Source organism: Pleurodeles waltl, chromosome 2_2, assembly GCF_031143425.1.
Source record: "Pleurodeles waltl isolate 20211129_DDA chromosome 2_2, aPleWal1.hap1.20221129, whole genome shotgun sequence".
NCBI lineage: Eukaryota > Metazoa > Chordata > Amphibia > Caudata > Salamandridae > Pleurodeles > Pleurodeles waltl.
The window spans coordinates 1,119,001,425-1,119,027,781 of record NC_090439.1 but is presented as its reverse complement, the minus strand read 5'-3'; the positions used below and the strand labels follow the sequence as shown (position 1 = coordinate 1,119,027,781).

Here is a 26,357-nt window from a genome sequence, read left to right as displayed (position 1 = left end):
GCGTTCGTGCTAGATATGGATGTGGGTACAAGTTTAGCTAGCCACCAACTGGATTTTCATGGTGAGATGTTCTTCCTGAAGATCACTAGTTCGGTCTTCGCAGTGTTGAGCGTGGGACAGTTGGCAACTTTGGTCATGCAGAAGGTGAACTTGTTCCTTTTGTTGGGTGTCTTGTCTGAGAAGACTAATATGAGAATCATGTCGTCAGCTTAGATGAGAATGTTGTTATGTGCACGCATGACGCTGGCCAGAGAAATCATGCATGTGTTGAAGAGGGTGGGGCTGAGCGACTAAGGCATTCTATCAGCTAAGGATCAGATCTAGTGGAAGGTGGGTCCTTGGAAGCCAATATCTTGCAGGTGTCTGATGAGGATAGGGTGTAAGACTTATCAAATGCTGCAGAGAGGATGATGGTTGCCATGTCTCCTCTGTAAGGATCTTGGCGATGGGTGTGGTTTCTTTACTGTGGTTAGGTTTGAATTTGAACTGTCTCATGTGAACATGGTCGATGAGGCATAGGTTGATTTATTTCTCCAAGACTTTTGTAGGGTATGGTAGGAGGGAGATGGGTCTGTAGTTGGAAAGGGTGGGTGAGACAGCAGGTGGTTACTTGAGCAATGAATGGTGTGATGGTGGCATGTTTCCAGGTGTCCAAGAATGTGGCTGAGTCAACAGAGGTATTGAGGATGGGTGTTAGTGCATCGCTGATCGGAATGGATGCCCATTCCTCTACACTTTTCTAGCTGTGGCGGGGGTCTGGTGATGGTACATGTGTAGTGGTGTGGGATGGGTATGCTGAAACTGACACGGGCATAGTCTGTCCAGGTTAGAGTTGATGGCCCGTCTACTGTGATGCTGCCGATTGAGGAGCAAATCAGGTCCAACAGGTGTCCGGCAGCATGAATGGGTTTGGTAACGTGTTGGGAGAGGTCAAGGTTTCCTCGAAAGGGCGTAGAGTTTGGGTCAATGTTTCTTCTAAGTAAAAGTTAAGGTCTATGTGGCAGATGAAGGTGCTGGTGTTGATAAGGGTTGCAATGAAGTCTGTGATATCGCTGGCAACACAGGTGTGGGGCTCTGGTTGTCTGTATACAAGGATTCCGCCCAAGGAGAAGTTGGCTGTGATGCATATCTTGACAGATAGCTGGTGGGGTTGTCTGAGTAGGTGATGCAGCTGAACGTATCTTTAAATATCATAGTACTCCACCTCTGAGCGTGTGCCAACGGTCTTGCCTGGTGATCTTGTAGCTGGTGGGGAAGGATGTAGCGATGTCAAGTGCAGAGGCTGGGTTTAGCCAGGTTTCCATGAGGAAGCTCATGTCCAGAAAGAGGTTGTGCAATAGGTTCCATCTCCTCATAGCATGTTTGGTCAGAGAGCAGGTGTTGAGGTGCATGCATGCAAGTGTAGTGTGGTGTGTTGTGTTTGTGTGTGTGAGCAGGTGGATGGTTTGAGAAAGTGAGGAAAGGTCTGTTGGAGCAGGAGTGGTGGGGTAGGGTGTGGGAAAAAGCATGAGAACTTGCTGGACACGCATGAGAAAGCTCCTACTGTGTTTTGTGGAAGCAGTACGGTGAGAGGCGGTCGGTGTTGAAAGCATGGCCGAGCACAGTAGGTTAGCAGAGGATGGTGGAGAACGACAGTTTCTGGTGATTGTCTTTGGAGTGCCCACTGTAGCTGCCATTAACTAGGTCTTAGGCGGGGGAGGAGAGCAGGGTACCATGAGGAGGATGCCAGGATGTCACTTCCTGTACATAAGGATGATGGAAGATCCAATTATGTAAATTCCTACCAGACTGGACAAAAAATGTAAGTGTTTCCTGTTTCTTTAAGCAGACCATCTTCGTGTGCCGACACAACAAGACTCAGCTTCAAGCGTGGGTCCTTGATCTAATTTGAGCTCCTAACACTGACCTTCGGGGATGGAGAAGTGAGGATTTTTAGAAGGCACTTTTTTTGCACCCCCACCCTTCAAGCCAGCTGATGTGTGCTTGATTTCTCAGTGATCTCGCTATACAGGTATTCAGAATCATGACTCACTAAAGCACAGACTTTCCTATTACGCTGCAGCAAGTTTCTTATGCATAGAAGGTGAACTCCAGGCTCAACTTAAGTTAATGGCACAGTGACTCCACCGTGTAAATGCATAGCTGGTTTGTAAAACATAATACTTTGTTGTTTCCCCTGGTAATGTCTCTTGATATGTATATATAAATAAATGTGGTGCCTCCTCAGATACAGGAGCAATCATTCAAATTATTCAGCTTTTCTGACTACTTGAAAACCAAAGGCAAGCACAGTCCTACAAAGATTTAAGCAGGCACGCAGATGCTACTTTTGATATCTGTGCAGCGATTAAATCTATAGTCAGTTTTCCACTAAACAAATTGTTATTAAACAGGCTGCTGTTCACCAGATACTGTTCAAGCAATAAATAATTTCTTTTTGAAAACTCTAGTTTTGCCAGTGCCAAAAGTAGCTAGAACTCCAAGGAACATGTAAGAACATCATAAAATCTGAAATATTAGTTTGTAAACACCTCTTGAAAGTACATCAATTTGTACGAGATTTGAGACTGCTTCTGAAATAAAATGCACTGGAAACTATTGACATCATGAAAAAATTGCAACGGTTCCATCCAGTTTTGCTAAGTAGTTTTGATTTTTAGGCAAAGTTTAAGGACAAGGGACGTGGTTCATAAGTCTATTTAAGCATGATTGTTCGCCTTATGCATGCACATTTTTTTTTTTTTTTTTTTAGGAGTACAAAACCACTTTTGGCTTTTACATAGCATTGTTGTGCTAGCATTGTATCGCTCACATATTTCTTGAGTGAGTAAATCTGCTACAACTGGCAGAAACTAGGGGGGGGGGGGATCAGGACTGGAATATTTAAGAGTTTGTGTAGACTGAAAAACACTCTGGGCATTCCCATTGCCAAACTCGAAAATACATTTTCTCTAGACAAGGGAAGGAGTAAAGCCTTTTCCACAGTGGAAAGGACACGGGATCTCCCCTAAAAATGGATGGACTAGTGGCTAGAATATATGTTGATGGTGCAGTGAAAAGAGAATGAGCATTTTCTCAAAAGCAAATGTGTGTAAATAGTGTACTTATAAATGCTTTAAATAACTGCATCTAAAAACCTACAGCTAGCGTAGGTTTCTAAGCATACATTAGAAAATGGTTGGAACCCCAAAAACGAGTAAATATACAGCAATGCAAGGTCATTGCCTCAGAGTGCAGCTTCACTAACTTTTCTGAGACTCAGGACCATTACTCTAAGCGATCATTCAATAACATGTACTTATTGAATGTCAATATGTTGAACTGAAATATGTGTTGCCTTTTCATAGCCAGATCTTGGAATAATCAGAAAGATGGCTTAATTAACTTTAGCTAAATTGCAACAAAAACTAGGAGTCTTGAAACAAATGAACGTTTAATTGTACAAGCTCCAATAAAGAGAGAACACTGCCATATGACGAAGAACATATATATATATATACTACTCTATAGGCCAGCCAGCATAATAAGGGTAAGGTTAAAGAAATCTAGTCATTGTGCCTGGTCACATGCTAGAAGATTACTCTTGCTCAGAGAAAGACCATCCTGTATGTCAACCTATCACTGGCCATTTTGGAACACAAGAATCCCCAGAGGTCATGGAACCAGTGTATACTAAGGTTTAAAAGAATATATATATATATATATATATATATATATATATATATATATATATATACACACACACACACACACACACACACACACACACACACTAAAGCATGTGTCGACTCTCAATTATTTATCCATTTAGAAAGAAGTGAAATTTCAATGGCATTGAGCAATTATAGTTCAATGATTAAGACATGGCACAATCTGCTTACAAGTAAAGAAGAATGGTAAATTTTATTACAAGACAGGATTATGCTTTTCTTTTCCTACTTTATTTAAACAGCAGCCAAGAACTACAAATCCCAGAATCCCTGGGAAAAGCACTACAAAAATACATCACAATGGGGCCAACCAATCATGCAACGAGCCCCATAATAACAATCTTGACTGAGAGCACCAAGCCCTCTTTTCTTGCTGCTCGCAGTCAAGATAAGTACCCTGCTCGCCAATTATATATTTAATTAAGGATATTTGTGTGTGTATTACGTTTTATTTATGTATTTTACGTGTTCCTTGCTCGTTTCTATCGTGCTCTGCGATTCCCTTCCATGCGTGCTTGCGCGTCCTCATTTGCGCTTTTTCGCACGTTAGGCCAGCTTTCAGAACATTCTATAGACGTTCTGGGAGCGGCGCCTGAGGTATTCTTACCTCGCTTCGCCCGCTTGTTAAGTCACACGCTCGGCTTCGTTCACACGCTCGGCTTCGTTTAATTGTGTTTACCCTCCGCTTCTGGTGCGGCGAGGGTTTCCCTTCATTTAGTTTCTGGTGGCACGCCCACTGCACACCCCCTGCCAGCCTCTCCAAGGCAGACACTCCCCCTCTCTCACAACTGGCATTTTAACCCCTTCCTCACCGGTTTCCTCACGTTTAACAGGATTGCAGCCTGTTCTTTCACTTTTACTTTCGTTTTTACCCCTTTTTTCTCTCAAATCCTAATTTTTTCCCTTCCATTATGTCAGAGGATGACCAGACCCAATCCATACAGATAAAAGATCATTTGAAATCCTTTATTAAGGATTCAGTCCAACACGCTGTTTCAGTGTCTATGTTGGACATTTAAAAAAATGTAGAAGCCTCCATTTCTAAAATGCTTCATACACCCAAGGCTAATCCTCCTTTGAGAGGTAAGAAATGTGTATCTCATTCTCATTCACTTTCAAAAGGCGTTTCTTCCAAATTTGGGCCTCCAACCCGAGAGGCGAATTCTTCGGGGGTCCCTTCCTCCCCTCTTAATATTCTTCATTTACGGGACACGGACAGTGACGGGGACGATGTCTTACAAGACACGCTAAATTATGACTTTTGATGGGCCTCCGGAGAAAAGTCGTAACATTTCTCCTCATGATAATTCCCCTCACTTAGTAACCGAGGATCTTGTTGATCCTGATGGTGACCCCATGTTTGACCCTACTTCCATCCATCATCCCAATTCCTCTGAGTGGTTTCCCTCCGACCATGTTTCGGATGATGTTTCCTTCGATCTCTGGCACCCTCTTGATAAGTCACCCAGAAACAAACTAAAGTCTGAATGTCCCAGACCCTCCCTTCCTTTTACAGTTACAGACACCCCCGCCATTGACCCTAATATGTTACTCTTCTTTACTAAATTTGGAAAGGACCCCCCCCCCCCCCCCCCCAAAAAAAAAAAAAGAGTTGACTGTGCCTGGTCAAATTGTCAGGACAGACTTCTAGACCGCGTGGGTCCCCTCACCAGGATTTTTGACCTTGCTGAGGAAGCAAAAATAGAAGGTTCACAAGTGGATCCGGACATCCTTTCCAACTGGGCTCAACGGGCGATTTGTATGCTGGCCAATGCCAACGCCTACATTTTGCAAGAACGCCGCAAAAGACTTCTCTTCAGGATTGATCCTAAGCTCAGCTCTCTTGCTTCCAAGGAGGAAGGTCTTAATGCTGATGGACTTCTTTTTGGAGACTCTTTTATAAAGGAGATGAGTAAGTATGTCTCTACCTTCAATTACTTGGATAAAGCCCATTCCTCTATGAAAATAATTTTTTGCAATCAGGTTTTTGGAAGGACTGGTAAAGGAGTCGTTTTGCCGGCCGCTTCTCAGCAAGAGGACAATCCCTCAGAGGCTACTACTCCCAAACCAAACCAGCTCGACGTCTACCAGGGGTACAAACCCCAATTCTACCCCCGCAGGTTCAGCGGTGGCCACAATAGGGGTTACAGATCCAAAGGAGAACAACCTGCAGGTAAGAACTTTCAGTTCTGGCCTTCCTCCAGTAGGAGGCAGACTAGCTTTGTGTCTAAACACTTGGTTGTCAATAACTTCCGATCCTTGGGTAATTCAGACCGTTCAAGGTTATTGCATAGATCTTTACCAAACCGCTTGTCAGCCCTTTCTTCCTTGTCCTCTCCTTTTTTCTCGCAATCAGTCTCGCCTCATTCAGGACGAGATACAAGCTTTACTATCAAAACAGGCTATCGAGGAAGTGGTTCTCAAACCTTCCGGCTTTCTCAGCAATATCTTTTTGGCTCAAAAGAAGAACAAAAAACATAGTCCTGTCAAACTTAAGAGTTCAACAATTTCGTAGTTTAGCACCATTTCAAGATGGAAACTATTCTCCATCTCAGGGATCTCCTCCTTCACAACGACTGGCTGGTTCGCATAGATCTTCAGGACGCCTATCTTTCAGTGCCTGTCCATCCCTCTTACAGAAAATGTCTTCAATTCCAGTGGGAAAATACTTTCTTTCAATTCAAAACTCTTCCCTTCGGTCTTTCCTCCGCCCCTTGGTGTTTCACCAAGATACTCAAACCTGTGGTAGCCTTCCTCAGGGCTCAAGGGATACGACTTATCGTCTATCTCGACGACTTCCTTATTATGGCGCAAGACAAGTCTTCCCTTGTAAATCAACTAAATCTTTGTCAAGACCTTCTTTCTCAACTGGGCCTTCCTTATAAATCTCCAAAAGTCTGCTTTAATTCCTTCACAAACTCTCGAGTTCCTGGGGTTTCAAGTCAACACTACCTAGTCGATTCTCCAGCTTCCTCAATACAAAGTCTCCTTAATAAAGAAAGAGATTCGTCATGCCTTGTCTCTCCCTTGTTCTTTCATCAGAGCGCTTGCTTGTCTCGTAGGCCTGCTTTCTTCTTCCATCCAGGCCATTTTTCCAGGCCCTCTTCATTACAGAGCCCTCAAGAGGCTCAAGATCTGTCACCTTCAACAAGGTCTCTCATATTCAGATCAGGTTGTCCTAGATGCAGAGTCCAGGGAAGAACTCACATGGTGGATGAGTCATTTAGACGCCTGGAACGGGAGAACAATTTTCTCTGCCGCCCCAGATCTTGTCTGACAGGTTGGGGCGCAAGATGTGGTCCACACTCGACTGGGGGTCCATGGTCCATTCAGGAGTCGTCCCTGCACATAAACTGTTTAGAGATGCTTGCAGGTTCCTTTGCCATCCAGTCCTTTACAAAAGACAGGGTAAAATGCTCCATTCTTCTCAGAATGGACAACGTATATGCCGTAACATACATAAATCGCCTGGGCGGAACAAGATCCAAACCTTTGGCTTTCTTGGCCGAGAGTCTCTGGGAGTTTTGTCTTCACAAAAACATTTCAGTCAGGGCAGAATACCTCCCAGGCAATCTGAATGTAGTGGCCGATTGGTTCTCAAGACACTCCCAGGATTCAAGCGATTGGCAGCTTCACCCTTCCATATTCAAGCTCCTTTCTTCTATTTTCGGTACTATGCCCATAGACCTTTTTACCTCAAGGCTCAACTTCCAACTTCCGAACTTCTTCAGTTGGAGACCAGATCCTTTGGCCTTGGCTACCAACGCTTTTCTTCAAGCGTGGCCTCCTTCCCTTCTGTATGCCTTTCCCCCCTTCCTTTTTATTGCTCGGGTCCTGGCACACGTTTGCCGCCAATGTTCCTCTCTAGTTCTAGTCACCCCATTCTGGCAGTCTCAACCTTGGTATACAACCCTGTTAGAACTCTCGTCAGATCTTCCAATCCTGATCCCTCCTTTCCCCGATCTTCTTTTGAATCCCCAGGGTCTTCCCCAAAATCTTGTATTACAAGGTTCCCTGTATCTCATAGCTTAGAGGATTTCAGGGCTTCCTGGAGAACCCCAGGAATTTCGGAACAGGCTGTCCAATTCATCCAGCAATCCTGGGCTCCAGGTACTTCAAGGGTCTACCGTTCTGCCTGGTCAGTATGGTGTAGCTGGTGTGTGGACAGGAATTCCAATCCAGTTTCAGCAGACGTTACCTTAGTTGTAAATTTCCTAGATTCTCAAGGCAAAGCTTACCATACCGTCAATACCTATAGGTCTGCAATCTCTTCAGAACATGTCAGGGTAGATGGTAGACCAGTAGGAGAACAGCCTTTAGTTTGTCGTCTTCTAAAAGGAGTACGTTTTTCCAAACCTCAAGTCCCCAAATATAATTCTATGTGGGATGTGAACTCAGTCCTTCGTCTGATTATTTCTTGGCCTGATAATGCTGATCTATCTTTGAAATATTTGTCTTCTAAAGCTCACTATGCTCCTCTGTCTTGTATCTATCAAACGTGTTTCAGATGTAAAGGCTCTGGATGTTTCCTCCTTTCATTTTTCCGCTTTAGGTGTGTATTTTAATGTATCTAGACGTACCAAGACCAATTTGTCTTCTGTCCTTTATCCCTTTTTTCCCTCTCAACCCAAATTGTGGGTTGGTAATTGCTTGTAAACTTACGTTTCACGAACTGCAGATCTCAGGGTTCCTTCCTCATCTCAGTTGCTGATTTCCTTTCTGAAGCCCCACAAACCTGTCTCATCTCCCACTTTGGCTCGGTAGGTAATGTGGCTGATGTCTTTGGCTGGGGTCCGTAGCAAAATTTATGGCGCCCATTCCGTTAGAGAAGCTACGGCTTCTTGTGCCTTTTGGTCTGGTGCTAGTTTGCATGATATCCTTAGATCTGCAGATTGGTCTAACGTTAGTACATTTAGAACCTTCTATTGTAAACCTGTTGATCATCCTTTGCAAACGGTTATTTCATTGCTTTGAACAAGCATAATACGAGCCTCCTGTCTTGTAATAAAACTTAGATTTTCCTAGCCTTGGTGTCAGAAAGGCTAGATTTTATTAAAGACAAGGAGGCAAGTATTATCCCTCCTCATCTAACCCTCCCTGTTTTCTTTTTTTCCAGTTGCCTCAACCGCAACCAGCAACACAGCTTCTGGCTGACCATCTTCTATCGGCTCATCGTTCTGGACCTTCACAGGAATCATCCGGCTCTACAGTTTATCCTTTCCTCAAGGACTTCTGCAAAGACTACCTCTCTGCCATTTTGACTCTCTATGGTTTATTATGGCTTTTTTCGAGTTACTCCATTGACTGACATTCACAAGAAAAGAGGACTCGGTGCTCTCAGTCAAGATTGTTATTATGGGGCTCATTGCGTGATTGGTTGGCCCCATTGTGATGCATTTTTGTAGTTCTTTTCCCAGGGATTCTGGGATTTGTAGTTCTTGGCTGCTGTTTAAATAAAGTAGGAAAAGAAAAGCATAATACTCGCCTCCTTGTCTTTAATAAAATCTAGCCTTTCTGACACCAAGGCTAGGAAAATCTCAATTAAAGCTTTTACAGGATTAAAAATCTAATTCTTTACTAAAAAAGTGTAATAAGCTCCACTGTATACATCCAATGCAAGATAAAAATAAAATTTCTAAATTTAGATTAATATCAACAAATACTGTGTACGCCTTAATCAACGCTATATTGCAACAAAAGGAGAACAATGCAAAATACTGAGCACGTATCTGTGAGTCGCTTAAAAAAATCTGAAAGTCTTTGTGTGTCTTGACCTAGTGCTTGGGCAGGAAGATTCTCTGTATTGTGTACATTCATGCTCCCCTGATCCGAGTGCCTGACTATGAGTATCTACTTTTTTGGCCCTATCCTCATATTAATCTAGCATGCGCGCCGCGTCCTACACCTGTCCCTTGACATAAGTAAGGTCTTAGATCTTTCCTGTAACAGGGAGTGACGTACCAGGCCTTCCCTCATTGAACAGGCAGTCAACTACTGTCACAGGCACATAAAGCAGCGGTGGTGCTGCCCTGTTTTATGTAAATCTAGTTGTAACCAGACATCTGTATAAGTGTCACTGCAGTGGAGGCCAACTTGTCGACTCATGTAAAGTTTTGCTTCTATGAGCCTATCACAGCACTGACATTACAAGTGTATGCTATGAATATCTGTATGTATGGCCTACAAGGTACATGCATGGTTTGTATGACTGAACAAGGGTAATGGAGGCCTGTGGGATCCATTTTGGAAACCCTTGACTGGGTATCTTGCACACACAAAAAAAAAAAAAAAAGAAGAGTATATTGTTGACATTCCTGAAACTGGCCGGAGGGAGAAGACCAGACAATGAAGTGAGAAACAGAAGATAAGACTCCTTCAGAAATTCTATTAGGCCTTTTGTTAAGAGGAGCTGCTGATTAACCTCCCTGTAACACTGTCAATAAGTAGATAATAGGGGTGATGGGTGGGACTGCAGTCTCTGTTGCTCAAAGTAGGAGGGACCGCTTTGGCGAGGCCAGGCTTTTGCTATTTCCTAATCACTCTTCAGTGTAGGTGATGACAACTAGGTTTAGAAAGCTCACATCTGTGGGTGCCTTTGTTGAGGGTGCTCCAGGCAGGAGACAACACTGCTATGAAGAGCATCACTCTGCACGAAGGCTGTTTCTGGAGAGCACACTTGAAAGAGGAACTGACACATACTGTTTCCGAGTGTGCAGACAGTGAATCACCATTTCTTTTCTGCTTTGACAGAATAAAGTAGGAGCAAATGTCACACTTGTTGTTCCAAGTTATTTCTGATCAAGGAAGGGACTGCTGTGCAGAGTACTCAGAGGACTGCTGTGCAATTGGAATTGATTTTTGTCTCTTAGACAGCTGCTTACCAGAGGTGAGAGGAACATTACCCAAGTACATCTCTTGCTGAAGAGCTGATCACCTGTCTTGAACCGCCTGGAAACCAGCCAGCCTGCAGTATGAACCTGGAGTGATGGATCTGCAGAAGACTATGAAGAGCGATGTGTGACTGGGCCAGAAACTTTTCCCCCGAGAGTACAGTCAAGAATGGTGAAGCTGCAGCATGATCTGAGCCACTGGGCTCAAAGCATGAAGCTGCAGCGTGACTGGAGTTTCTGCGCACAACTTGTGAAGTTGCTGCATGACTGGAGCCACTGTGCCAGACTCGTGAAGTTGCACTGTGGCCTGAGCCATTGCGGCTGCATTATGAAGCTATGGCATCACCTGACCCATCGCCCAACCTGAGGCAGCGATGCGACTTGAACCATGGTCCCCCACCCAGGTGGTGAGACCCGTGCAACGCCTTGCCTATGCTCGGGATCGGCCTGTGCAAGGCAACCCCATATGGACCAGAACAGCCCGAGTAGGGCTGCCCTGCATCTGCAGGACCAGCCGTGAACCAGTAGCTCCATCCTTACAGTTGCTGTCAAACAACTTCAAATGGTTGCCTCAGACAGACCATCATGCAAGCACTTATCACCAGCAGTCTGGAGTACGGAAACACTTCATGAGGGAATGGCCAAACAACTCCTACAAAGATTCTAGACCATCCACTGCAAGACTCTTATTTGACCTTCCACAATGCATCCACAACACACAGCACCTCAGGAAGCTTCACTGGCTCCCCATTCACAAGCGTAGCCAATTCAAATGTTTCACACACATACAAAGCCCTATAAAACACAGGACCAGAATACCTGAACAGCTGCATACATTTTCACCAACTTACCAGACACCTAGTCTCTGTCCGACTCTCACGCATGCACACAAAACTGGAGCTTTACATCACACCCAAGACATGGAGGAACCTCCCTCAACAAATCAGAGGCTCCTCCTCACTTCAGCTTCTTGCAGACCTCAAGAACAACTGTCTCTTCGTATAAGCACCTTGGGACCAAACCCCTACACAAGTGCCAGGATACCCTCTTGGGTGATTCGAGTGCTATACAAATCAATATAACAAAACATAACAAAGGGGGCACACCCTTTATCTCTCCGTTCTGTGCATTAAGTGGGATTTGCAATTCCACCCCTTATTCTGCAGGGGTCCCCAGTCACTTAACTCACCGAAAAAGTACAAAGTGCCTTCCTTTCTATGCCTGAAGTAGGGTGCGCAGAGTATAGCCCATCCTCTTCTATTAATGTGCAGGGAACTGCAGCCACTTAACCCATCACACTTTGCAATGCTCCCTACTATGCATGTTGTATCCCATTTCTTCCCCTTACTGTGTGAGAGTATTCAGCCAAAGTGAGAAAGTAGCCTCTTTCTAGCCTTGTTACCCCCACTTTTGGCCTGTTTGTGAGTGTATGTCAGGGTGTTTTCACTGTCTCACTGTGATCCTGCTAGTCAGGGCCCAGTGCTCATAGTGAAAAACCTATGTTTTCAGTATGTTTGTTATGTGTCACTGGGACCCTGCTAGTCAGGACCCCAGTGCTCATAAGTTTGTGGCCTATATGTATGTGTTCCCTGTGTGATGCCTAACTGTCTCACTGAGGCTCTGCTAACCAGAACCTCAGTGGTTATGCTCTCTCTATACAAATTGTCACTAACAGGCTAGTGACCAATTCACCAATGCATATTGGCATACTGGAACACCCTTATAATTCCCTAGTATATGGTACTAAGGTACCCAGGGTATTGGGGTTCCAGGAGATCCCTATGGGCTGCAGCATTTCTTTTGCCACCCATAGGGAGCTCTGACAATTCTTACACAGGCCTGCCACTGCAGCCTGATTGAAATAACGTCCACGTTATTTCACAGCCATTTACCACTGCACTTAAGTAACTTATAAGTCACCTATAAGTCTAACCTTTACCTGGTAAAGGTTGGGTGCAAAGTTACTTAGTGTGTGGGCACCCTGGCACTAGCCAAGGTGCCCCCACATTGTTCAGGGCAAATTCCCCGGACTTTGTGAGTGCGGGGACAACATTACACGCGTGCACTATACATAGGTCACTACCTATGTATAGCTTCACAATGGTAACTCCGAACATGGCCATGTAACATGTCTAAGATCATGGAATTGCCACCCCAATGCCATCCTGGCATTGGTGAGACAATCCCATGATCCCCCGGGTCTCTAGCACAGACCCGGGTACTGCCAAACTGCCTTTCCCGGGGTTTCACTGCAGCTGCTGCCAACCCCTCAGACAGGTTTCTGCCCTCCTGGGGTCCAGCCAGGCTTGGTCCAGGAAGGCAGAACAAAGGAGTTCCTCAGAGAGAGGGTGTTACACCCTCTCCCTTTGGAAAAAGGTGTCAGGGCTGGGGAGGAGTAGCCTCCCCCAGCCTCTGGAAATGCTTTCATGATGGGCACAGATTTTGCCCATCTCTGCATAAGCCAGTCTACACCGGTTCAGGGATCCCCCAGCCATGCTCTGGTGCAAAACTGGACAAAGGGGAGGTGCCCAGAGCTCCTCCAGTGTGCTCCAGACCTCTGCCATCTTGGAAACAGAGGTGCTGCTGGCACACTGGACTGCTCTGAGTGGCCATGGCCAGCAGGTGACGTCGGAGACTCCTTCTGATAGGCTCCTCCAGGTGTTGCTAGCCTATCCTCTCTCCTAGGTAGCCAAACCTACTTTTCTGGCTATTTAGGGTCTCTACTTTGGGGAATTCTTTAGATAACGAATGCAAGAGCTCATCAGAGTTCCTCTGCATCTCTATCTTCACCTTCTGCCAAGGAATCGACTGCTGACCGCGCTGGAAGCCTGCAAAACTGCAACAAAGTAGCAAAGACGACTACTGTGACCTTGTAACGCTGATCCTGCCGCCTTCTCGACTGTTTTCCTGGTGGTGCATGCTGTGGGGGTAGTCTGCCTCCTCTCTGCACTAGAAGCTCCGAAGAAATCTCCTGTGGGTCGACGGAATCTTCCCCCTGCAACCGCAGGCACCAAAGAACTGCATCACCGGTCCTCTGGGTCTCCTCTCAGCACGACGAGCGAGGTCCCTTGACTCCCACAGTCCAGTGACTCTTCAGTCCAAGTTTGGTGGAGGTAAGTCCTTGCCTCACCACGCTAGACTGCATTGCCGGGTACCGCGTGATTTGCAGCTGCTCCGGCTCCTGTGCACTCTTCCAGGATTTCCTTTGTGCACAGCCAAGCCGGGGTCCCTGGCACTCTAACCTGCAGTGCACGACCTCCTGAGTTGTCCTCTGGCGTCGTGGGACCTTCCTTTGTGACTTCGGGTGAGCTCCGGTTCACTCCACTTCGTAGTGCCTGTTCCGGCACTTCTGCGGGTGCTGCTTGCTTCTGAGTGGGCTCTTTGTCTTGCTGGACGCCCCCTCTGTCTCCTCACGCAATTGGCGACATCCTGGTCCCTCCTGGGTCACAGCAGCACCCAAAAACCCTAACCGCGACCCTTGCAGCTAGCAAGGCTTGTTTGCGGTCTTTCTGCACGAAAACACCTCTGCAAGCTTCTTCACGACGTGGGACATCCATCCTCCAAAGGGGAAGTTTCTAGCCCTCTTCGTTCTTGCAGAATCCACAGCTTCTACCATCCGGTGGCAGCTTCTTTGCACCCACAGCTGGCATTTCCTGGGCATCTGCCCACTCCCGACTTGATCGTGACTTTTGGACTTGGTCCCCTTGTTCCACAGGTACTCTCGTCTGGAAATCCATTGTTGTTGCATTGCTGGTGTTGGTCTTTCTTGAAGAATTCCCCTATCACGACTTCTGTGCTCTCTGGGGAACTTAAGTGCACTTTGCACCCACTTTTCAGGGTCTTGGGGTGGGCTATTTTTCTAACCCTCACTGTTTTCTTACAGTCCCAGCGACCCTCTACAAGCTCACATAGGTTTGGGGTCCATTCGTGGTTCGCATTCCACTTCTAGAATATATGGTTTGTGTTGCCCCTATACCTATGTGCTCCCATTGCAATCTATTGTGACTATACATTGCTTGCACTGTTTTCTATTGCTATTACTGCATAATTTTGGTATTGTGTACATATATCTTGTGTATATTTGCTATCCTCATACTGAGGGTACTCACTGAGATACTTTTGGCATATTGTCATAAAAATAAAGTACCTTTATTTTTAGTATATCTGTGTATTGTGTTTTCTTATGATATTGTGCATATGACACTAGTGGTATAGTGGGAGCTTTGCATGTCTCCTAGTTCAGCCTAAGCTGCTCTGCTAAGCTACCATTTTCTATCAGCCTAAGCTGCTAGACACCTCTTCTACACTAATAAGGGATAACTGGACCTGGTGCAGAGTGTAAGTACCCCTTGGTACCACTACAAACCAGGCCAGCCTCCTACATTGGTTGTGCAGTGGTGGGATAAGTACTTGCAACTACTTACCACTTTGTCATTTTGTACTTTTCATAAGAGAAAAATATACAAAACAAGTTCAGTGTATGTACACCTAACCAAAAAGTTTTACTTTTCTCCTCTTACTCTATTGCTAAGTGTTGAAAAGTACCTCTAAAACTTTCAAAAAGTTCTTAAAAGTTGAAAAAGGTTTTTTTCTGTTTCCATTTAAAAAATCCTGAAACTTTTTCTTTCTTTTTCTGTCCCTTAAACCTTTTCTATCATGTCTGGCACAGGTCAAACTGTTGATCTGACCAGAATTGCTTATGATCACCTTAGCTGGAAAGGAGCAAGGAGTCTCTGCATTGAAAGAGGTTTAGGGGTGGGGAAGAATCCCTCAAGAGAGCTGTTAGTTAATATGCTCATTGAACAGGATAAGACCATAGTTGGCACATCTGGTGAGAAATTAGCTGATGGTTCACACTCTAATTCTGGGGTAGCCCCAGTAAAAGTGTTAGAAGGGAACCTTCCCAACATGCCCCTTAGCAGGCCACCTAGCATGGCTGGTACTAATGTGAGTTCTCATCACAGTAGGAGTGTTACTTCTGTAGGCCAGAATGTTAGAGTGCCATCTGTTAGGGACAGGTCTCCCTCTGTCCATTCACACCATTCTTCTGTGTCAAGGCATGCCCAAACCACCCTCCCTGAAGACAGAATGTTAGAAAGGGAACTCAATAGATTGAGAGTGGAAGAGTCCAGGCTGAAGCTTAAAAAGCAACAGCTGGATCTAGACAGGGAAGCATTTGACTTAGAAAAAGAAAGACAGAGGTTGGGGTTTGGACCCCATGGTGGCAGCAGCAGTTTTACAGATAGTAATCCTGAGAAAGAGCATGATTCTAGGAATCTGCACAAGATAGTTCCCCCTTATAAGGAGGGGGATGACATTAACCAGTGGTTTGCTGCACTTGAGAGGGCCTGTGTTGTACAGGGGGTCCCTCAAAGGCAGTGGGCTGCTATCCTATGGCTATCTTTCAGTGGAAAGGGTAGGGATAGGCTCCTTACTGTGAAGGAAAGTGATGCCAATAATTTTACAGTTCTTAAGAATGCACTCCTAGATGGTTATGGCTTAACCACTGAACAGTACAGGATCAAGTTCAGAGAACCCAAAAAGGAGTCTTCACAAGACTGGGTAGACTTTGTTGACCATTCAGTGAAGGCCTTGGAGGGGTGGTTACATGGCAGTAAAGTTTCTGACTATGAAAGCCTGTATAACTTAATCCTGAGAGAGCATATTCTTAATAATTGTGCGTCTGATTTGTTACACCAATATCTAGTGGACTCAGATCTGACCTCTCCCCAAGAATTGGGAAATAAGGCAGACAAATGGGTCAGAACAAGAGTGAACAGAAAAGTTAATACAGGTGGTGACAAGGATGGCAAGAAGAAAGATGGTGAGAAATCTCAGGATAAGCATGGGGACAAGGGTAAAACCAAAGATCCTTCTTCAAATCCTAAACACTCTTCAGGGGGGGGATAAAACAAATTCTTCCTCTTCTTCTCAACCCACATTAAAAAGCCTTGGTGCTTTGTGTGTAAAAACAGAGGCCATAGGCCAGGGGATAAGTCCTGTCCAGGTAAACCCCCTGAGCCTACCACCACTAATACATCAAGCTCTAGTGCCCCTAGCAGTAGTGGTACTAGTGGTGGGACTGCTGGCAACAGTCAAGTTAAGGGTGTAGTTGGGTTCACTTATGGGTCCATCATAGAAACTGGGGTAGTCAGTCCCAAGACAGTTTCTGTCACACCTAGTGGCATTGGCCTTGCCACACTGGCTGCTTGTCCCCTTACAATGGATAAATACAGGCAGACAGTTACAATAAATGGTGTTGAGGCTCAGGCCTACAGGGACACAAGTTCCAGTATCACTTTGGTGACTGAAAACCTTGTGGCTCCTGAACAACACATCATTGGACAACAGTATAAGATTATTGATGTCCATAACTCCACTAAGTTTCTTCCATTAGCTATAGTTCAGTTTAGTTGGGGTGGAGTTACTGGACCTAAGCAGGTGGTAGTATCACCTAGCTTACCTGTAGACTGTCTCTTAGGTAATGACCTAGAGGCCTCAGGTTGGGCTGATGTAGAGTTTTATACCCATGCAGCCATGCTGGGTATCCCTGAGGAATTGTTCCCTCTCATTTCTACTGAAATGAAAAAGCAAAGGAGAGAAGGCCTGAAAACTCAGGATCCCTCTCCAACAACAGGTAAAAAGGGTATCATAGTATCCCCTACCCACCCTACCATTCTGGATACCATTCCTGTGGTAGGAGAAACCTCTCCTGGGGTGGCACCTGTTCCAAGGGAATCATCAGCTGGCATAGCTGTACTCCCTGAGGTGGAAGTACCTCTCTGTGGGATAACTCATAATGGTGAGAAAAAGAGCACCATTTTAGTTAATATGGAGCATCCCTCCAACCCTCCCAGAGAAACTTTAGTGCAGAAACCCTGCACTGCCTCACAACACTTAGGATAGCAGCACTGCCCTAGTGTGGAGCTCATAGGACAGCATCCATGCCCTAGTGTGGAGCTCATAGGACAGCATCCCTGCCCTGCTCCAACTAAAGAGAAACAGCATCCCTGTTCCCTCTTCCAGCCATATGGACAAAGTTTTTGCCCAGCTATGGCTTTACTGAGACAGCATCCTTGTCTGGCTTTTTCATCATTACAAATAGGTTCAGTGGACAATTCCCACTGCTCTAAACTAAAACTTACTGATAGAAACTCTGAAAATATATCTTCACATTGTTGCTTAGCTAAAAAAAACTTCAAACAGGGTGGTTTACCTCCCCACAGGGAAGTAACCATATAGTGGATGATAAAGGGAGTAGCCAGTCTATTACAGAGCTACTCTCCACTTAGACAATAAAGTCTCAACTGGCCAAGTTAGGCTTATTGTCCTTCGTTTGGGGGGGGGGGGGGGGGGGGGGGGTTGTGTGAGAAAGTAGCCTCTTTCTAGCCTTGTTACCCCCACTTTCGGCCTGTTTGTGAGTGTATGTCAGGGTGTTTTCACTGTCTCACTGGGATCCTGCTAGCCAGGGCCCAGTGCTCATAGTGAAAACCTATGTTTTCAGTATGTTTGTTATGTTTCACTGGGACCCTGCTAGTCAGGACCCCAGTGCTCATAAGTTTGTGACCTATATGTATGTGTTCCCTGTGTGATGCCTAACTGTCTCACTGAGGCTCTGCTAACCAGAACCTCAGTGGTTATGCTCTCTCTGTACAAATTGTCACTAACAGGCTAGTGACCAATTCACCAATGCATATTGGCATACTGGAACACCCTTATAATTCCCTAGTATATGGTACCAAGGTGCCCAGGGTATTGGGGTTCCAGGAGATCCCTATGGGCTGCAGCATTTCTTTTGCCACCCATAGGGAGCTCTGTCAATTCTTGCACAGGCCTGCCACTACAGCCTGAGTGAAATAACGTCCACGTTATTTCACAGCCATTTACCACTGCACTTAAGTAACTTATAAGTCACCTATATGTCTAACCTTTACCTGGTAAAGGTTGGGTGCTAAGTTACTTAGTGTGTGGGCACCCTGGCACTAGCCAAGGTGCCCCCACATTGTTCAGGGCAAATTCCCCGGACTTTGTGAGTGCGGGGACACCATTACACGCGCGCACTATACATAGGTCACTACCTATGTATAGCTTCACAATGGTAACTCCGAACATGGCCATGTAACATGTCTAAGATCATGGAATTGCCACCCCAATGCCATCCTGGCATTGGTGAGACAATCCCACGATCCCCCGGGTCTCTAGCACAGACCCGGGTACTGCCAAACTGCCTTTCCCGGGGTTTCACTGCAGCTGCTAACCCCTCAGACAGGTTTCTGCCCTCCTAGGGTCCAGCCAGGCTTGGCCCAGGAAGGCAGAACAAAGGACTTCCTCAGAGAGAGGGTGTTACACCCTCTGCCTTTGGAAAAAGGTGTCAGGGCTGGGGAGGAGTAGCCTCCCCCAGCCTCTGAAAATGCTTTGATGGGCACAGATGGTGCCCATCTCTGCATAAGCCAGTTTACACCGGTTCAGGGATCCCCCAGCTCTGCTCTGACGCGAAACTGGACAAAGGAAAGGGAAGTGACCACTCCCCTGACCTGCACCTCCCAGGGGAGGTGCCCAGAGCTCCTCCAGTGTGCTCCAGACCTCTGCCATCTTTGAAACAGAGGTGCTGCTGGCACATTGGACTGCTCTGAGTGGCCAGGGCCAGCAGGTGACGTCAGAGACTCCTTCTGATAGGCTCCTCCAGGTGTTGCTAGCCTATCCTCTCTCCTAGATAGCCAAACCTCCTTTTCTGGCTATTTAGGGTCTCTACTTCGGGGAATTCTTTAGATAACGAATGCAAGAGCTCAGAGTTCCTCTGCATCTCTCTCTTCACCTTCTGCCAAGGAATCGACTGCTGACCGCGCTGGAAGCCTGCAAAACTGCAACCAAGTAGCAAAGACGACTACTGCGACCTTGTAACGCTGATCCTGCTGCCTTCTCGGCTGTTTTCCTGGTGGTGCATGCTGTGGGGGTAGTCTGCCTCCTCTCTGCACTAGAAGCTCTGAAGAAATCTCCCGTGGGTCGACGGAATCTTCCCCCTGCAACCGCAGGCACCAAAGAACTGCATCACCGGTCCTCTGGGTCTCCTCTCAGCACGACGAGCGAGGTCCCTTGACCTCAGCAACTCTGTCCAAGTGACTCCCACAGTCCAGTGACTCTTCAGTCCAAGTTTGGTGGAGGTAAGTCCTTCCCTCACCACGCTAGACTGCATTGCCGGGTACAGCGTGATTTGCAGCTGCTCCGGCTCCTGTGCACTCTTCCAGGATTTCCTTTGTGCACAGCCAAGCCTGGGTCCCCGGCACTCTAACCTGCAGTGCACGACCTGAGTTGTCCTCCGGCGTCGTGGGACCTTCCTTTGTGACTTCGGGTGAGTTCTGGTTCACTCCACTTCGTAGTGCCTGTTCCGGCACTTCTGCAGGTGCTGCTTGCTTCTGAGTGGGCTCTTTGTCTTGCTGGACGCCCCCTCTGTCTCCTCACGCAATTGGCGACATCCTGGTCCCTCCTGGGCCACAGCAGCACCCAAAAACCCTAACCACGACCCTTGCAGCTAGCAAGGCTTGTTTGCGGTCTTTCTGCACGAAAAAACCTCTGCAAGCTTCTTCACGACGTGGGACATCCATCCTCCAAAGGGGAAGTTTCTAGCCCTCTTCATTCTTGCAGAATCCACAGCTTCTACCATTCGGTGGCAGCTTCTTTGCACCCACAGCTGGCATTTCCTGGGCATCTGCCCACTCCCGACTTGATCGTGACTTTTGGACTTGGTCCCCTTGTTCCACAGGTACTCTCGTCTGGAAATCCATCGTTGTTGCATTGCTGGTGTTGGTCTTTCTTGCAGAATTCCCCTATCACGACTTCTGTGCTCTCTGGGGAACTTAGGTGCACTTTGCACCCACTTTTCAGGGTCTTGGGGTGGGCTATTTTTCTAGCCCTCACTGTTTTCTTACAGTCCCAGTGACCCTCTACAAGCTCACATAGGTTTGGGGTCCATTCGTGGTTCGCATTCCACTTCTAGAATATATGGTTTGTGTTGCCCCTATACCTATGTGCTCCCATTGCAATCTATTGTGACTATACATTGCTTGCACTGTTTTCTATTGCTATTACTGCATAATTTTGGTATTGTGTACATATATCTTGTGTATATTTGCTATCCTCATACTGAGGGTACTCACTGAGATACTTTTGGCATATTGTCATAAAAATAAAGTACCTTTATTTTTAGTATATCTGTGTATTGTGTTTTCTTATGATATTGTGCATATGACACTAGTGGTATAGTGGGAGCTTTGCATGTCTCCTAGTTCAGCCTAAGCTGCTCTGCTAAGCTACCATTTTCTATCAGCCTAAGCTGCTAGACACCTGTTCTACACTAATAAGGGATAACTGGACCTGGTGCAGAGTGTAAGTACCCCTTGGTACCACTACAAACCAGGCCAGCCTCCTACAGCCACTTAACTAACCCACTTTCTATGCAGAACGTACCACTCACCTCCTTTACTGTTGATAGAGTGGTTTTAACAAAAATACATAGTTGTATTACTAGGATGTGATTAACACAATTTGTTCAACACATTTTGATGAGAAACTATATTAATTTTAACAATGACAATGTAGGCTTTGAAGTTCAAGAATGGTTCCTGCATTCAGGAGCCATCTATCTCTACACGCAGTCATGTCTTACCCTTTCCCTCACCCATGCACTCAGCACACGATTGATAAATTGTAAATAACATCTCGAAACACGTCATTGTTTCATGTAGAATATTAAAGTTTTCTTTTCATGCTAGGTTAGCAAAGTGAATGTTTCTCAAGGCCTCACTTATTGGCGCCGCGCTTTAATTGTAATAATAAGAACTTGACTGTAATGAGACTTATGCTAGCTATGATATATTTTAAGAGCACTGGGAATGAGACGCCTATTGTATCTGTGTCAGTGCTTAATTTGTGCTGGTTATTACCGGTGCCGAGCACCGGCACTTATTTTTGAGGGCCGGTACTTCTTTTTCTGCCTCAAGCATTTACTGCAAGAAAAAGACACATATGGGAAAGAGAGAGGAAGAGGAAAACGAAAGTGTCACAAAGGGGAAAAGCAGAAAGCTGCAAGAGTGAGCTGCGGGCTCCGGCACGTTATTATTATTTCCCAGTGCTCTTCCAATGACACTTGCTGCCTACACATGCCCCGAGTAACTACACCTACCATATCAGGGCGCTTAGTCCGGTGTCAACGCACCTCCTGCCCAAACCATCTCCATCTTACTCTTCCTGTCCCGGGGTCAGCAGCAGTTCCGCCTGACTGGCCAGCTGCGACGAGGAAGCGGAAACGCTCCTTACCATGGGGGTCGCGCCGCCCTCGCCCCTCTGTACTGCGTTCGCGGACAGCAGCCCTTGGCGCCCCCGCTCGCGGCAGCGCGCGCCGCCCCTTACCTCCTCCTTCCCGATCCCAGGCAACGGCTACTGAAATGTTTGCAACATCAACTCGCCGACGGTCTCAGGCTGATGACGTAACCAGAATGATGTCACAAGCGGCCATGTTGGAAGAGAAACACTCTTGGGACGTTTATGTCAATCGTACGACCGTTTCCGCTGAACCGGCACTTATTATTGAGGGCCGCTCTTATTCTTCTGCCCCGACCATTTGCTGCGAGAAAAAAAGACACATATGGGAAAGCGGGAGGAAGAGAAAAACGAAAAAGCGTCACATTTGGAGAAAGTAGAAAGCTGCAAGAGTGAGGTGAAGGGGCACGGAGTGGCCGTAAATGGATTGAAGAGGCCCGAGATGGCTTCCCGATTACGCTGCATCAGTATTCCGTTTTCCCACATTTAATGGCAGCAGCCCCAAATTTAAGAGGCGGCCTTTGATCACCGGCACATTTTTATTTCCAAATTAAACACTGCCGACTCCCCTGGGATTTCACAATAGTAAGTACTAGTGCATGCAACCAATTACGTCACTGGTGCAACACTACATTCCTCCACAAAATAAACAACAAAAATGGAAGCATACAGAGGTGTCATACAATTACATAATAGTATAACTCTCTCACATCAGATTATCTCGCAACTTCTGGAAATGCACCGGGTTGCCTCGTAGCCCATACCTGATGCGTGTGGACAGAATCATGAGGTCATCCGTCGGTCTGCCACTGGGAAGTGGGGTACTTCCAGTCCCCTCCAAAACAGGGCATGGCTCCGCTGAGTAAAAGAGAGATGTGTAGGTGGAACATCATCACAAACTGAGCCTTGATCACTCTCGGGAAAACGGGATGGGGAATCGGACCTCGACGGACAAAGTCTCAGATAGAATCTTTTAAACATGGATACGTTCCGAGTGACAGTGGATCTCCCTCTCTGGGCAATGGCCATGGTGCAGCACAGGCATACCATAGTCCACGGATGTCGTTCGAAGGGCAATTGGAACTTGCTTCTTGGGGACTGATCCTTGAGAAGCACTAAGTCTCCGACACGCAGGTCTGAGCTCTTGGTGCGCCAGTGGCCACTGGCCCTTCGGTTCATGTCTAACCTCTTCTGGTGTAGTTGTTGGTCACTTATGGGGTCAGGCCTCCAAACGCGTTAGTGGGGAAAGGAGTCTGTTACCACACGCCTCATGGAGACATACCCTGGAGCCTGGCCAGTTGTAGACTGAGGAGTCTCTCAGAAACTCATAGATGGCATACTCAGGGGCTTGCCCACTTGCAGAAGCTATCCGGATAACCTTATTCAATGTTCTCATGAAGTGTTCCACTTTGCCGTTCGCCTAAGGCCACAGAGGAGTGATTTTCCTGTGTCGTATCCCGTCGTTTTGAGGTAATTCATGACTCTGAAAAGGAGGCCCATTGTCAGTCTTTAACTCCGATATGAGGCTAGAATCTTCTTAATTTTTGTTATAACATTGTTAGCTGTCAAAGCAGAGATGACCTCGACTTCAGGTTACTTCGAGTAGTCATCTATTGCTACCATTGGATGTCTCCCTTTGGGGGGGCTCCCAAAGTATAAACTGGCAGAAATCCAAGGCTGGCGTGGCCCTGCTTCCTTCTCCACTGGAGCAGTCCAGCTAGGCTTTCCCGAGACTTCCCACCACTCTCAGGAACGTAGCAGTTCCTCGACTTTCTCAAACTTTAGTCAGCAGCTGACCCTTTGTTTTGACCATCCCTTGATGCCTATTGTGGGCTAGTTGGATTAGGCGGTCAGTGAGAGAGGAAGGGATTACCAGCCGGTGTTCCCTCAACAAACACCTGTTGGCGTCAATGGACAGTTCCTGCTTGTCATGGTATAGGCTCTCCATTACGTGTTTGGACTCTAGGGTAAGTATTGGCAATTGTTTCTTCACAGCATGCCATTGGTTTGACTGGATGACTTCCAACACTTTCTGGGTGCACTCAACTTTGTGTGTTACTTGGAGTATGGCCTCAGTGGAGAGAAGTAGTGGTCCAGATATGTCAGCTACGTACCTCACTTACTCTTCTACTTTCTGAGCATCTTCAGCTTCCTCCACCGTGGCTGCTCGAGGGTGTTGAGACAGGTAATCACCTGGGTTGTTGGATCTGGTTCTGTATTTGAGACGGCAACAATATTCCAAGTAGCCTTTTCTCTATTTGTGGTGGTGGCTCTGAAGCCGTCCCATTAAACAGTGGGATGAGGGACTTGTGATCAGTGGTTACTGTAAACAGGTATCCATACACATCCAGATGGAAATGCCTGCAGCCCCAATGGCCTCTTTTTCAGTTTGCGAGTGACGTTGTTCTGTGTCAGTCAAGGACCAGCTGGCAAACGATATCGGTGACCAATTGCGGTTGTCTTGCTTTTGGAGTAATACTGCCCCTAAACCCTTGGGAGCAGCGTCCACAGCAATGGTTGTTTCTTTGCAGGGGTCGAAATACCGGAGAATGGTGTCTGCTGAGAGAGTATACTTGGCTTTGAAAGCCGCTTGTTGCATTGGTCCTCACGTCCAGGGCTTTGAGGTTTTTGTCAAATCTCGAAGAGACTGAGTTAATGTCAACAGATCTTGGATAAAGCGACCACAGTAGTTCACCATCCGTAGAAAAGTACAGATTTTTTTGTCACGGTCGTAGGAGGCGGTGCTTCTTAGATGTCCCTTACCTTCTCAGGATCGGGTGCCATTCCATCTGAAGAGAACACATACCCAAAGAAGTGTATTTTCTGTTTGAGGAACTTACACTTGCTCCGATGGAGCATTAAGCCAGTCTTTAATGCGCTGCAACATGCCCCTCAGCCTGCTGTGGTGATCAGAAATAGTAGAGGCGTACACGAGGATGTCGTCGCTAACGTTGGAGGCCAGCCAGGAGGTCTTGGATCGCATTTCGGAATACCTCGGCAGCACTTGAGATGCCAAAATTAAGTCGCTTGTAGTGCCGGAGGCTCACATGTGTGGGGAAAGTCGTGATGTATCGAGACTCTTCGGAAAGGACGAGTTGATGGTATCCAGACCACAAGTCTAGTTTGGAAAACCAGCACGCTCCATTTAGCTCACCCATCAGGTCATCAGTCGTGGGGCTCTGGTGTCTTTATCTTGGATTGCAGCATTAGGAAGGAGGCACATCCACACATATTCAATATTCGCCGGGTTGCTTGGGCTTCTGGGTGACAACAATTGGGGATACCCAGGGCGTGGGCCCGGTCACTTTCTCGATAACGCCAGCAGTTTTGAGTTTTACTAGCTCCTTTTTCACTTGTGGTCTCAGATGAAAGGCAATGCGTCGATGTCGGAGCGCTACTGGCTGCACAGATTTGTCTATATGCAAACATATTTCTTTGTTTCGCAGACAGCCAATGTCGTTGAACATTTCTGGGAATTGGCTAAGGATGCTTATCACAGACTGTTGGTGTACTCCGAACGCGAATGTGACAATGCCAAGGGCTTCAGCTGTCTGGCTCCCTAGCAGCATTCCATGGCCACCCTCCACAACATACACTTGGGCGTCAGCTGAGCAGGATCCATATACAATGGTAGTTCTGAAATAGCTTCTCAGCGCTAGTGGGGTGTTTTGTCCTTAGGTGTAAACTTTTATCTTGGCAGGTTTGATACTGGGGGCTGGAGTCATCTGGTGATATACATCGGAGGCTTTTGATGTTGATGGAGGCCCCTTTGTCCACGACCGCAAGGATTTGGTGATTGCCCATTATTATCTGGCATTGTGGCAGTTGTTTCAAAGACTGGACGGCTGTCCCCACTGTGAATAACAAGTGGATGAGGTGTTCTTCTTCATCGTCCATGTCGCTGTTCTTCTCTGGCATGCTTAGGGCAGCATTGATTGTGGTGCTTTCTGGTCTTGGTTTTCTGGATCTGCACACCTTTGCAAAATGGTTGATCTTGCCACACCCGGCACACCTCTTTCCTTTCGCTGGACAGTCTGTGGGGCTATGTGGTGGCCCTCCGTAGTCCCCACACACTTTGGTTGGTGGGCGGGTGTTCCTGGGCTTTACCTTGGCAGGTGATCGCACTACCGCATTGACCAGCTCCTCTTTGACTAGCCTTTGTAGTGCGGCTTCCAAGTGCGATGCACAAGTTTTGGACAGTTCCTTTGTTCTTCCCATTATCAGGATGTCAGCTAGAGACTTTCCAGACTCCTCTAGAATCCTTTCACATAACTTCACCAAGGCGCATCCCTGAATTATCTGACCCCGAATTTCTTCAGTCTCGTCTGTGAACCCACACGTGCTAGCCAGTCCCTTCAGCCTCATGTGAAAAGAGTCAATCAACTCTTCAGCCTGCTGTCTGTCTTGACGGAATACAAAGCGTTCATCGTCTTTGTTAGCC

General features: G+C 46.6%; 1 protein-coding gene across 3 annotated transcripts in view; it reads right to left on the bottom strand.

The window, feature by feature from the left end:
- LRRC14 (leucine rich repeat containing 14) overlaps positions 1-22,114 on the bottom strand; it is a 30,868-nt gene extending 8,754 nt beyond the window's left edge. The window contains exon 1 of one of the 3 annotated variants that reach the window (XM_069220921.1): positions 22,007-22,114. The gene's annotated coding sequence lies outside the window, so the exon portion shown is untranslated. Of the gene's footprint in view, positions 1-21,779 lie in introns of all 3 variants that reach the window. The other 2 variants (XM_069220922.1, XM_069220920.1) reach the window with 2 other exon arrangements.
- Positions 22,115-26,357: the final 4,243 nt, after the last annotated feature.